Source organism: Chiloscyllium punctatum, chromosome 18 (genome assembly GCF_047496795.1).
Source record: "Chiloscyllium punctatum isolate Juve2018m chromosome 18, sChiPun1.3, whole genome shotgun sequence".
NCBI classification, from domain to species: domain Eukaryota; kingdom Metazoa; phylum Chordata; class Chondrichthyes; order Orectolobiformes; family Hemiscylliidae; genus Chiloscyllium; species Chiloscyllium punctatum.
The window spans coordinates 20,942,367-20,955,983 of record NC_092756.1 but is presented as its reverse complement, the minus strand read 5'-3'; positions in this window follow the sequence as shown (position 1 = coordinate 20,955,983).

Here is a 13,617-nt window from a genome sequence, read left to right as displayed (position 1 = left end):
AGGACGTAACGACGGCAGAGATCACACCGTATGAGGCACACCTGAGGAACAGCCTCATCAATGGAATGAAGTACGAAACAACAAAATAGTTAATAATATACGTGTATTACCTGGAACATGGGAAAGTTGAATTTCATAGAACAATACGTGATACATGTTGAAAAACTACTGGCTCAAGAGAACCATAACCGGAAATTAAAGATGGAACAGCAATCACATGAACCTCAGCTTATTATGATGCAAATGGTCGTTCAGCCATTGGAAGGAGGAACTGCAGGAAAAGAGAGAGGCACAGGTGGAGTTCGCAAAAGGGGAAAGGATCGTGGAAGTGCGCTTGCAGAGATAGATCTGGCTGGTCCTTTGTTTGCGGAGCAATGGACCACTGGTTAAGACAGTGCCCACACAGACAGCCTCAATTAGTCCTGGAGGCTGGACAGCATGGTGACTGACAGGGGACGACTGAGGTTGAGGTGGGCAGGCCACAAGGTACAGGTTAACCTCTTTCCTTTATACTTGGCAACGAAGAATCCCTAATGCTAATCACTTCTACTAACCTAACGGGCACTGAGATGTATCCCAACTCTATATTGAACATTGAGATTGCGAAGAGTGGACAATATGTTCAATATAACAATGATGCATATTTGTCGATGCCTACCTCTATGTTATATGTGGAAGGTACACCAGTTAACTTTTTGGTAGATACATGGCCAGCATATTGACTCCTCAAATCAAGACAGTTCAGAGAGTTGACACCAATAAAGATGAGTAGAATGTTCCTGAACTCAATGGAGGCATCAGGCGTCGTGATATGAGAGAGTTTTACCGCACCCATATTGTGTTAAATCAGTAATGTGCATCCATTCTAATTCTCAATTTTGTTAGTGGAATTCTGTCCTTTACATTTCATGGCTTGGGATCTCATAGTGAGACTGGGGTTGTATTTGCTCAGTACTCCGACGGGCTTGCAGGTAATTCAAAGGGAGAATTCACAAATGTAAACTGTAAAATACAACCCACGACCCCTGGTGTATGGCTATGAGTGGCGATTAAGCCAGAGAGCAATGAGTTCAGTGAACAATTCACTCGCCCTGGAAGCAAGTAACCATGTTAATCCTATTAGCACCGATGTTTTTTTGCGGGAATGTGCTGCACTGCACAGCACACATACACCACGGTAGCCCTGAGGAACCATAAGAGAAGTATTGGTTCAGGAGATTGGTTAAACCAGGTCAGTTGTTATTGTGCGAATTTTATTGAAGGGATGACAGATGTGCAGTCAGTGTGAACTTATGTAAAGTACCTGCGACGGCAAGTAAACTCTATATTTTTGATGTGGAAGGCTATGCTCCTCGTGTGTCACTGGCGAAGGTGTCCAGTGACTGGTGGCAAGATTTGGGGCCATGGGTACTAAAGGCATAAAGAACGAAATGTTGGGTGTTCTGGGACGATGTGGGTATGTGGTTCAATGCAGATGTGCGGACATATAGGAAGAAATTAATTTGTCTAACTCAGGCAATAGAACAGTCGAGGTAACCCCCTCTATCCCTGAAGAGCCGAGAAGACTGGCCTGGTGTTTCCCTAAAATAAACTTCTCAGATCCAAGATTAATAACGGTCCCTACTGAATTATGGGTAAAAGGCAAACATGATGTGGGGCATATACGAGATTGTGAACCAATACGAGTAACCACGAAGTATCGTCCTTGCAGAGCACAATATCCGTAAAATCCCGAGGCAATGGATGTAGTTACTCCAGTCTTTCAGTCCTTCCCAATGGCTAGAGAGATAATCCTCTGTGCAAACTCACTGGTGAGAACTCCCATTTTTCTGATCAAAAAGGCAAAAATTCCAAGTGAACCGGAGGAATGCAGGTTTGTTCAAGACCTGCAGGCAGTCACTAACAGTGTTGTCCCGCGCGCATCAAATGTTCCCAAACCCTATACTGTATTAGTTCAATTTCCACCGGACAGTAAATGGTTCCCTGCTGTGGATTTAGCAAATACATTCTTTAGTGGAATGGTGCATCCAGATAGTCACTTCTGGTTCACTGTTTCATTCAAAGGGAAATCTTATGAGTTCACACGACTTTGTCAATGTTACTGTGAGTCACCCACCATATATAATGAGGCTCTATGCAGGAGTCTGGAGACTCTTGTTTTAACCCCTAGGTCTGCACTTCTGCAATCTGTAGACGATTGCTTAATAGTAGCACCGACAGGGGAACAATTTGAGAAGGATTCCCTTGCGTTGCACGAGGGATGGGCACAAAGCCAGTCTCGCAAAGCTTCATTTTATGCAACAACAGGTGAAGTTCTCCGGTCACTTAATATCTGAACAAGGGAAGACCATTGGTCAAGCCAGAGTGCAAGTAATTCAGCAAATTCTAAGGCCTCACATGAGGAAACAATTGCTATCCTTTTTGTGCATACACTCCTACTGAAGAACGTTTATCCCACATTACACAAATCTTGAGGCGCCCTGAAGTGACATGGCCCATGGAAAAGGGTAGCAGAACCAAGGTCCGTTGCAATGGATCCCAGCGGCCGAGTTGAATTGAAAAAGACGTTTCAAAGTACATCTATACTGGGGATTCCGAATCCCAACAAGCCTTCTGTCAAATGGTAGATGAAAAAGATGACTGCATGACATCTGTGTTGTTGCAGGATCATGGGGGAACATTCAGGCTGGCAGCTTATTTTTCGGCTAAGCTAGACCTCGTAGCGGCAGGATTGCGTAAATGCCTGCGAGCTGTGGTTGCTATATAATCGGCTATGGCGACTTAACCAAACTGATTGCACAAGCAGTATCCTTACTGCTTTCCGAGCAAAACACAGCACATAAGTCGGCAGTACGTTGACTCAGATACAATACTGTGTTCTTGGAGAAGCCTAACATTGCAATAAAACGATGTAACGTCCTTAATGCTGCTAGTTCTCTCACTAGAGAAGGAGACGGAGACCCACATGATTGTATCGCTGTAATTAATGAAATGTGCTGCCTAGACAAGACTTGCAGAATTCGCCACTTCAGAATCCAAATATGGCGGGGTTTTTTTGTGGATGGTTCAGCATTGAGGAGCAAGGAGATAGACCAGAATTGTATTGGGGATGCTGTAGTAACTACCCATGAGGTATTCAAAGCGGGATCACTCCCTGCTCAACTGTCAGTGCAAGCAGCGGAGCTGATGGCATTGACTGAGGCATGTAAATTGGCTAAGGGAAAGACAGTGAATGTTTAACCGATAGCAGATACGCATTCGGAGTTGCACATGATGTTAGAACCCTGTGGAAATACAGGGACTTCTTGACCTTCACCGGAAAGCCCATCACATACCGCGATCAGATTTCTGACCTCTTGGAAGCGGTCCTATTGCCTAAATCAATTGATGTGTATAAATATGAAGCCCACACGAAAAATAACGATTCTGTTTCTCAAGGAAATGCAAGGGCAGACTCAGCGGCAAGGACGGCAGCCCAGCAGCCGGTAAATGATAAGTTTGACATGGGAATGACAAAAATCCTTACCCTAACAGCAGAAGTACGGGAGTCACAGTCGAAGTCCAGGCTTGAAGACACGTTTGAGTGGGAAAAAGCAGAGTGCAGTTTGAGGTAAGGGGTATGGTGTGGCCCCAATGTTAAACTTTTTCTTCCACAATCATTATTTCCATTCTATGCCAAACTGACACACGGTAAGGAACATGTGTCAAAAGAGGGGAGATATGACAGCATTTCAGCACAGTGGTACACTGAGGGATTTACTCATTACTTCCAGAAATATTGTGAACGATGTGTTATTTGTAACAATAATGTAGGGAGGGGAATACACATGAGTCATGTATCACTTCCGAAACCCCAAAAACAATTTGAACATTTACAAATGGATTTTACCAAACTAACATCCTGTGAAGGAAAAAGGTACTGTCTGGTAATAGGTGATATATTTCCAAATGGGTGCAAGCGTTCCCCAAAGCAAAACAAAATGCCAGTGCCATAACCAAAGCTTTCCTAACTGAAATAATTCCGAGATGGAGCATCCCTGAGAGGCTTAGTAGAACCAAGGTTTGTGAAGGTTTATAGCTCAGGTTGAAGTTTATGGTGTAGGTTTGCTCGCTGAGCTGTACATTTGTTATCCAGACGTTTCATTACCTGGCTAGGAAATATCAGCAGTGGTGCTCTCCAAGTGAAGGGAAGATGTTGTCTCCTGCTTTCTATTTATATGTTTGTTATAGATGGGGTTCCTGGGGTTTGGGGTGATATCATTTCCTATTGGTTTTCTGAGGGGTTGGCAGATGGTAAATCGATCTATGTGTTTGTTTATGGCGTTGTGATTGGACTAAGATGCCTCTCGGAATTCTCTGGTGTGTCTGCATATACAGCAAACCGACAAACACTGACCAAATACTTAACTACACCAGCAACCATCCCAACACGCAAAAAGGAAGCTGTATCAGAACACTATTCCAACGAACCACCACACATTTCAGCACAGACGAACTTCGGAAAACAGAGGAGAACCACCTAGAAAACGTATTCAAGAAGAATGGATACTCAAAAAATACAGTCCACAGATTCCTCAGGAACAAACCACGACAAGTAGACCTTACACAGCCAGAAACCCTATCGACCTTTTCATACATCAATGAAGTCTCAGAAGTGGCAGCCAGAGTATTAAGACCTCTCGGAATCCCACGAAAAGTCTCAAACAAAACAAACAAATTTAAAAGACCCAGTTCAACCCATGGACAAAACCAACGTCATATACAAAATTACATGCGAGGACTGCCACAAACAATACGTAGGACAAACAGGAAGAAAGTTAGCCACCAGGATACAGAACACCAGCTAGCCACAAAAAGACATGACCCTCTCTCCCTCGTAGCCCTTCACACGGATGAAATTTAAACACCATTTCGACTGGGACAACACATCTATCCTGGGACAGGCTAAGCAAAGACATGCCAGAGAATTCCTTGAGGCCTAGTACTCCAACCACAACGTCATAAAAAAAGACATATATCTAGATAGCGTCAGAAAACGAACAGGAAATGGCATCACCACAAACCCCAGGAACCCCATCCAGGACAAATATATAACTAGAAAGCAGGAGACAACAGCTTCTCTTCATTTGGCGTTCGTCACTGATGATGTGACCTAGAACATAGAAAAATAAAGCGCAGTACAGGCCCTTTGGCCCTCGATGTTGCGCCGATCCAAGCCCACTTAAACTACACTAGCCCACTAACCTCCATATGCCAGGTAATGAAACGTCTAGATATCAAACCTACAGCTCAGCGAGCAAACCTACACTCTAGGCTTAGTAGTGACAGTGGGACACCATTTGCCCATAATGCCCTACAGCAGAATAGTGTGTATTTGGGAATAAACATGGGATAACACTGTGCCTACCACCAAACGAGCGGTAGGGCAGCGGAAAGAGAAAATTCTACCTTAAAAAATATATTGAGAAAATGCTGTGAGGAACTAGGGACGACATGGACAAAGGCACTTCCAATTGTGCTAATGTGTATGAGATCGAGGAGGAGAGGGAGAGCTCATCTTAGCCCGTTTGAAATTTTGTTTGGTAGGCCGACAAACACAGGAATTGTCCCGAGACGTAAGGGAAGCCAGATAACAGGGGAATGTGAGGATGAGATGTTGTGTTACTGTATGAAACTCTCTACACTTCTGTCCCAAATACAGAATCAACTGAAGACAGCACTACCCCAATCAGCAGAAGGCAAGATGTACGGTCTATACTCTGGAGTCTGAATGGTGGCGAAAGACTTCAGGAGGGAAAACAGAAATGCGAAGAGGTGGCTGGTACCGTTTCAAGTACGTCTTACAGCACAGATATCTGTTAAGGTTGCCGGAACAGCCACGTGGATACAAGCCAGCCATTACAAACGTGCAGCTGGGACTGAGGAGACATCGCACAACACCAGAACCAATTTAGAGCAAGTATTTAGATTAGATTAGATTAGATTACCTACAGTGTGGAAACAGGCCCTTCGGCCCAACAAGTCCACACCGCCCCGCCGAAGCGTAACCCACCCATACATCTACATCTACCCCTTACCTACACTACGGGCAATTTACCCTGGCCAATTCACCTGACCTGCACATCTTTGGACTGTGGGAGGAAACCGGAGCACCCGGAGGAAACCCACGCAGACACGGGGAGAACGTGCAAACTCCACACAGTCAGTCGCCTGAGGCGGGAAATGAACCCAGGTCTCTGGCGCTGTGAGGCAGCAGTGCTAACCACTGTGCCACCGTGCCACCCTAAAGTAGAAGACTTAAGCAAATGTGGGGCTTCCCCAATTCTCAGTGTTGGCAAGCGCCCTGGTAGGACAATTCATAAGGGCAGGGGCCTCTGGGATGCAACAGCTGACGGTAATCTTAACTGATCGGACGAAGTGGATCTTTACATGCGACCCATAGCCGTTCAGTAACAAGGTCGACTATAAATTGGATAATTAAGATTTAAGACTCAGAACAGCAATGAGGAAGTCTCGTGGTGTAGAATAGATAGCTCCTTCTCTGACATCTGTAGACAGGTGAATATAGTGGTGCAATCGCTCCACCCGCGCCCTCCGAAATGCAGTGCAGAATGTACGACAGACGATAGGAGCAGTGGGGCATGGCAACCAATCAAACCAGATCATGGACCTAACCCCAAGCTGGGCAAAGGTCATTAATGACACATCCGAACCCGAAGGGAGACGGCCGTGGCGAGAGAGCGAATTTAAAGCAGGAGGGGAATTTGCCTGCTGGATATAAATGGCGTAAATGCGACGCCAGTAGGTTGGGAACTGCGAAGGGCCATTGTTAGATGTGAAGGGAACAGAGCATGTGCTTTGGTCCTAAGACAAAACGAGAGATTAGACGTTGGCTACACTTGTTGGATATGTTTGCACACAGACCAAAGATAGACTGCCCAGCAAATTACTGAGACCCTGGCGAGAAATGCCAGCTGTCTGCTTCCATGGGAGGCGACTAGCCTGACCATGATAGTGGGGGGCAATTTGGGCAAATCTCGTGTCACCACCCGAACTCCAGGCTAACTACAGCCCCAAGCCTGACACGCTCCAGACCACAGCCTTCCACATAGTGGATTGCAGGGGAGAAACGTATATTTGCACCAATCGGGGGAGACTCCTTTTGGGTATCTCCCAGTGTACCTTGATACTGTACTTGAACAATGACTCTTGTACACCAACATACACAAATGATACGACCATAAACATTGCTTGTTCCTTTATCAATGGTCAGACCATGAGCGGCATGGTGGCACAGTGGTTAGCATTGCTGCGTCACAGCGTCAGAAACCCCGGTTTAATTCCTGCCTCAGGTGACTGACAGTGTGCAGTTTGCACATTCTCCCTGTGTCTGCGTGAGTTTCCTCCCACAGTTACCAGGATGTGCAGGTCCGGTGAATGGGCCATGCTAAATTGCCCGTAGTGTTAGCTGTTAAGTAAATGTAAGGGTGGGTTGCGCTTCGGCTGGTGGGTGTGGACTTGTTGGGCGGAAAAGCCTGTTTCCACACTGTAAGTAATCTAATCTAATCAGGATGGGAGGAATAATATGGGCAAGTGGCGAGAAAGGGTACCACCACTCCCCCGGGGAGAAAGGGGTGCTGCTACACTGCGATACTGTCCACCAACACAACAGTGTTTGCCCTAAAAGGCAGCAATTGCCGAACTCGAAGGGGCATCCCTCTGCATTGTAATGGGTACACACTCGCAGAACATCCTCGCTATGGTGTATTCGCAAATGAGATGGAGGAAGGCCTGGCACTCATTAACACTGAGTTAATGGCGGTTAGGAAGCAGTGACACAAAATCGATTAGTACTAGACATCCTGACGGCCAAGAGAGGGGGCGTCTGCAAAACGTTAGGTACCTCGTGCTGTATTAATGTTCCTGATGAGTCCCAAAATATTACTGGTTTAATAAATAGTATGAAGGCAGCCAAATGACCGCCTCCACGAGCAGATGACTTCTCCTCCCGATGGCTCACGTCCCTTATGGAGGATGGGGGTAATGGACCCTTATCGTTCTACTAGTTATAGGACTGGTCTTACTCATACTGCTTTGATTAAGATCCTAGTTGTGTATCTGCCTACACCACTTGCTTATGAATGCAGTAGGATACGAAATGTTAAGCTATCAGTGCCCCAAAGAAGGAAGATCCGATTGCTTGTCCACACCCTACAGCGACGTTGACGAATGTGACGTGTGAAGATGGACTGTGTATCGGGCAAACCAGGGAAATGGAAAAACCACCACAAAGCTTTGTTAGAGTTAGGTGGTGTCTGAGGAAATGCCTGGAGTTCATAAATTATTTTTGATATATAGCTATCTGGCTTTTTATTTGGTTGTTGTCCTTGTTGTAAAATGATAAAAATTTGAAAAATGCAATGGAAAATTAACAAAATTAACATTTACTGTGAAATCTGTCAGAGAATGTTTTTCAAAATTTAATACTTCGCTGAAATACGCAAATACTTTGCTGAATTCTGCATCGAGGAGTCAGCTTGTCTTTGTGGAACTTCGCAAACATTTCACCTGGCCTCGTGAGCAGCCGAGTTCAGAAAAAAGCTTCGGAAAACATAAAGACAATTATGTCCAAGGCATGGGAATGAGATAATATGAGCTCGAATGTTTCCCAACACCTGTCCTTGAGCATGTGATAAGAATAGTAGAACACGAATATGTGAATTTTGTTCACAGCCCTTACATAAGGCACTTTTGCCCAGTATATTGGCCGCTCTGCATGCAGAGGTTGAAATATAACGCCTTTCCTTTGCTCTTGCGAGCAGTTGATTCGAGACGATTAAATTTCCACGACAGGCGTCAGGGTGTCAGGCAGTGGGAGAGTTGTTGGGTCTCAGTAAATGGGAGAATTGTTGCACAGTGCCATTACATTGGAAAATTAGTACAAATTGCCTATTCATTAAAGAATCTGAGCAGAACACCTCTAAATGGAAGAATAGGGGCAGGGAATCATTGAGAATGAACAATTTTGCAAGCAGCAGTAAAGTCGAGATTCGAGTCCGCCCACCAAGAAATGAAAAAAAAACTTTGGAGCAGGGAAGCCAATACGTGGAGGAAGTGTATCAGGAAACAACGCAATGGGACAATTGACGCAGGGCATAAATAATGGGAGAGTTGGTGCCAATGTCACGAAAGTAGAGAATTGGTGGAAGACGTGGGAGAACTGATGCTGAATAATATTAAATGTGGTGTAGGTGCAGTGGCTGATGAAAAGAAGATTCTTGCAGGACTCGAAAATGGGAGAATGGTGCACGGAAGTGAAGCTGTATTTGGGACAATTGTTGCACGAACCACAAAATGGAAAAATTGAACAGTGGAACTTTAACAGCGAATTGGGGTATGGCACCACTATCTCAGAGAGTCAGAGTCGCGTTCCAAACACTGGGAGAAGTTGGTTTGGGTATCAACGAACATGAGAATTGTTACAGGGCAATACTGAATTCGAGAATTGGTGTGGGGTGCTTAAAACATGCAGAGTTGGAACAGAGCATAGTTAAATGGGAGAACACGGGCAGGAATCAGTAAGTCGGAGAAATGTTGTAAAGTGCAGGAAAGTGGCCATTCGATGCAGGGCGAAATTAATGAAAAAACTTTGAGCAGTAAACCATTATGTGGAAGATGTTTGTCAGGAAACAGCAAAACAGGAGAGTTGGGGCAAGGCAATACTCAGTGGGAGAGTTTCTTCAGTTCATGACGAAAGGTTGGATTAGTGCAGAATTGGCAATTTGAGAATTTGATGCAGCAAACGCCAAAATTGGAGAATTACAGCAGTGGACCACGACATGGGAGAATCATTGCAGCTACATAGTTAATGGAAGAAGTGGGGCGGAGTGGACATAAATTAGATATTTGGTGCAAGTCACCATTAAAATGTAGAATTAGAGTAGGGCACACCTACATGCGAAATTTGAACTCGGGCATCGGAAAATGAGAGAATCATACTGGGATATGAGGAAATGACAGAATTAGTATCGTTATTGGAAAAAGCAGGAGAATTCAGTGTCGGAGTATGAGGAAATGGGAGAATAAGTATAGGGGTATTAGTAAATGGAGCTGCAACAAGATCTCACGTCTCTTAAACTCAATCCCCCGTTAATGAAAGCCAAAAACACTATATGCTTTCTTAAAAACCCTGTCCACCTGGGTGGAAATTTTAAAGGATCTATATACCTGCACACCAAGATCCCGCTGTTCCTCCACACTGCCAAGAATGCTGCCTTTAGTCCTGTACTCAACTTTCAAGTTCGATCTTCCAAAATGCATTTATCCAGTTTGAACTCCATCTACCCCCTCTCAGCCCATCTCTGCATCCTGGCAATGTCGTGCTGCAGCCTGCAACAGTCCTGTATACTGTCAATGATACCTCCAACCTTTGTGTCATCTGCAAACTTGCAAACCCATCCTTCAATCTCCTCATCCAAGTCATTAATAAAAATTACAACGTGTAGAGGCGCAAGAACAGAGCCCGTGGAACACCATTCACCACTGACTTCCAGGCAGAATATTTTCCTTCCACAACCACTCGCTGTCTTCTGTCGACCAGCCACTTCTATATCCAGACAGCTAAATTTCCCTGTATCCCATTCCTCCTGACATTCTGAACGAGCCTACCATGGAGAATCTTATCAAATACCTTGCTGAAGTCCAGATACACAACATCCACCGCTCGACCCTCATTAACTTTTCTAGTAACATCCTCAAAGAACTCAATAAGATTCGTGAGGCATGACCTGCCCCTCACAAAGCCATGCTGACTGCATTTAATCAAGCCATGCTCTTCCAGATGATCATAAATCCTATCCCGCAGAATCCTTTCTCACACCTTGCAAATGACAGACGTGAGACTAACTGGTTAGTAATTTCCGGGGATTTCCCTATTTCCTTTCTTGAAGAGAGGAATTACATTTGCCTCTCTCCAGTCCTCAGGTACGAATCCGGTGGAGAGCGAGGATGCAAAGAACTTCGCCAGCGGCGAAGCTATCACATTTCTCGCTTCCCAAAGCAGCAATGGACAAATCTGGTCTGGCCCTGGCGACTTGTTAATATTAATGTTTGTCAAAATTTTGAACACATCAGCTTCCTCAATCTATCTGTTGCAGCAGGATTACCTGCTCCTCAATGGTTTCATTCACTACAAAGTCTTTTTTTTTCATAAAGAGAGAAGCAAAAATCTCATTTAGGCCTTCCCCTACCTCCTCAGACTCTATCCACAAGTTCCCTAAGCTATCCCTGATCGGCCATACTCTTTCTTTGATCATTCTCTTATTCCTCACATATGTGCAAAATGTCTTTAGATTCTCGCTAATCATTCCTGACAAGCCTTTTTCCTGCTCCCTCCTGACTCCCCTCAGACCATTTTTGAGCTCCTTCCTCGCCTGCCTGTAATCCTCTAGAGCTGAGCAAGACCCTTGCTTCATCCACCTTACGTAAATTGCCTTCTTTCTTTTGACGAGAAGCTCCTCCGCTCTCGTCATCCAATGTTCCTTTATCTTACCCTTTCTTGCCTGACTCAAAGGAACACATTTATGCATCACTCGCAACAACTGTACCTTAAACAGTCTCCACATATCTATAGTGCCCTTTCCATGGAACAATTGCTCCCAGTTCATGCTTCGCAACACAGTATGATAGTATCATAGTTTCCTTTTCCCCAACTAATTATCCTCCCATTGTGCCTGCTTCTCTCCTTCTCCATGGCTATGTAGAAGATGAGGCAGTTGTGGGCACTATCAGCAAAATGCTCTCCCACCGCAAGATCTGACACCTGCCCCAGCTCATTGCCGAGCACCAAATCCAAAATGGTCTCTCCCCTCGTCGGCCTGTCAACGCACTGAGTTAGGAAATCTTTTTGAACGCACCTGACAAAAACAGCTCCTTCCAAATCATCTACTGGCAGGAGGTTCCAATCAATATTGGGAAAGTTAGTCACCCATTACAACTACCCTATTCCATTCACACTTTTCCAAAATCTGCCGACCTATGCTTTCCTAAATCTCCCTGCTTCTATTGGGGGGCCTGTATTTAACCCCTAGTGAGGTGATTGCTACCTTACTGTTCCTAATTTCCACCCATACTGACTCAGTAGGCAGATCTTCCTCGATATTGTTAACTTCTGTAGCTGTGATACCCTCTCTGAAGAGCAGTGCTACACCCCTTCCTCTTTTTACCTCCGCCCTATTCTTTTTAAATGTTCTAAACCGTGGAACATCCAGCAACCATTCCTGCCCCTGAGAAACCCATGTCTCTGTTATGGCCACAACATCATAGCTCTACGCTCATCACTTTTATTTACATTTCCCCAGTATTACCGAGCACAGTGACTCCGTTTTGGGGGAGGGGGCGGGCATGGGGAATTGTGATTCAGTGGTTAGCATGGTTGTTTCACAGTACCAGGGACCCGGATTGAGGGACAGGAGGAGGGGGAGGGTGCATGGTGTCTCAGTGGTGAGCACGGCAGTCTCTCAATACCAGGGACCCGGTTTGGGAGGAGGGAGAGGGGGGGGCATGGTGTCTCAGTGGTTAGCACGGCTGTCTCACAGTACCAGGGACCCGGTTTGTGGGGGAGTGGGAGGGGGGCATGGTGTCTCAGTGGTTAGCACGGCTGTCACATAGTACCAGGGACCTGGTTTGGGGGGAGGGGGAGGGGGCATAGTGTCTCAGTGGCTAGCACGGCTGTCTCACAGTACCAGTGACCCGGTTGGAGGGATGGGGGTGGGGAATTGGGACATGGTGTCTCAGTGGTTAACACAGCTGTCTCAAAGTACAAGGGAATCGGTTTGGGGGGAGGGGAGGGGGGCATGGTGTCTCAGTGGTGAGCCCGACTGTCTCACAGTACCAGGAACCCGGTTTGAGGGGAGGGGAGGGGGGCATGGTGTCTCAGTGGTGAGCACGGCTGTCTCACATTACCAGGGACCTGGTTTTGGAGGGGGGGAGCTGGTGTCTCAGTGGTTAGTACGGCTGTTCCACAGTACCAAGGACCCCGTTTGGGGGGAGGGGGAAGGGGCCTTGGTGTCTCAGTGCTTAGCACGGCTGTCTCACAGTACTAGGGACCTGGTTTGGGGGAGGGGGAGGGGTGCATGGTGTGTCAGTGGTTAGTACGGCTGTCTCACAGTCCCAGAGACCCGGTTTGGGGGGAGGGGGAGAGGGGCATGGTGTCTCATTGGTTAGTACGGTTGTCTCACAGTACCAGGGACCCGATATCGGGGGGGATGGGGAGGGGGGCATGTTGTCTCAGTGGTTATCATGGCTGTCTCACAGCACCAGGGACCCGGTTTGGGGGGGGATAGGGAGGGGTGGCTTGGTGTCTCCGTGTCTAGCACGGCTGTCTCACAGTACCAAGGACCCGTTTTGGGGGAGGGGGGGTGGGGCATGATGTCTCAGTGGTTAGCACTGCTGTGTCACATTCCCAGGGACCTGTTTTTGGGGTAGGGGGAGGAGGACATGGTGTCTCAGTGGTTAGCACGGCTGTCTCACAGTACCAGGGACCCCGTTTGGGGGGGAGGGAGAGAGGGACATGATATATCAGTGGTTAGCACAGCTGTCTCACTGTACCTGGGACCC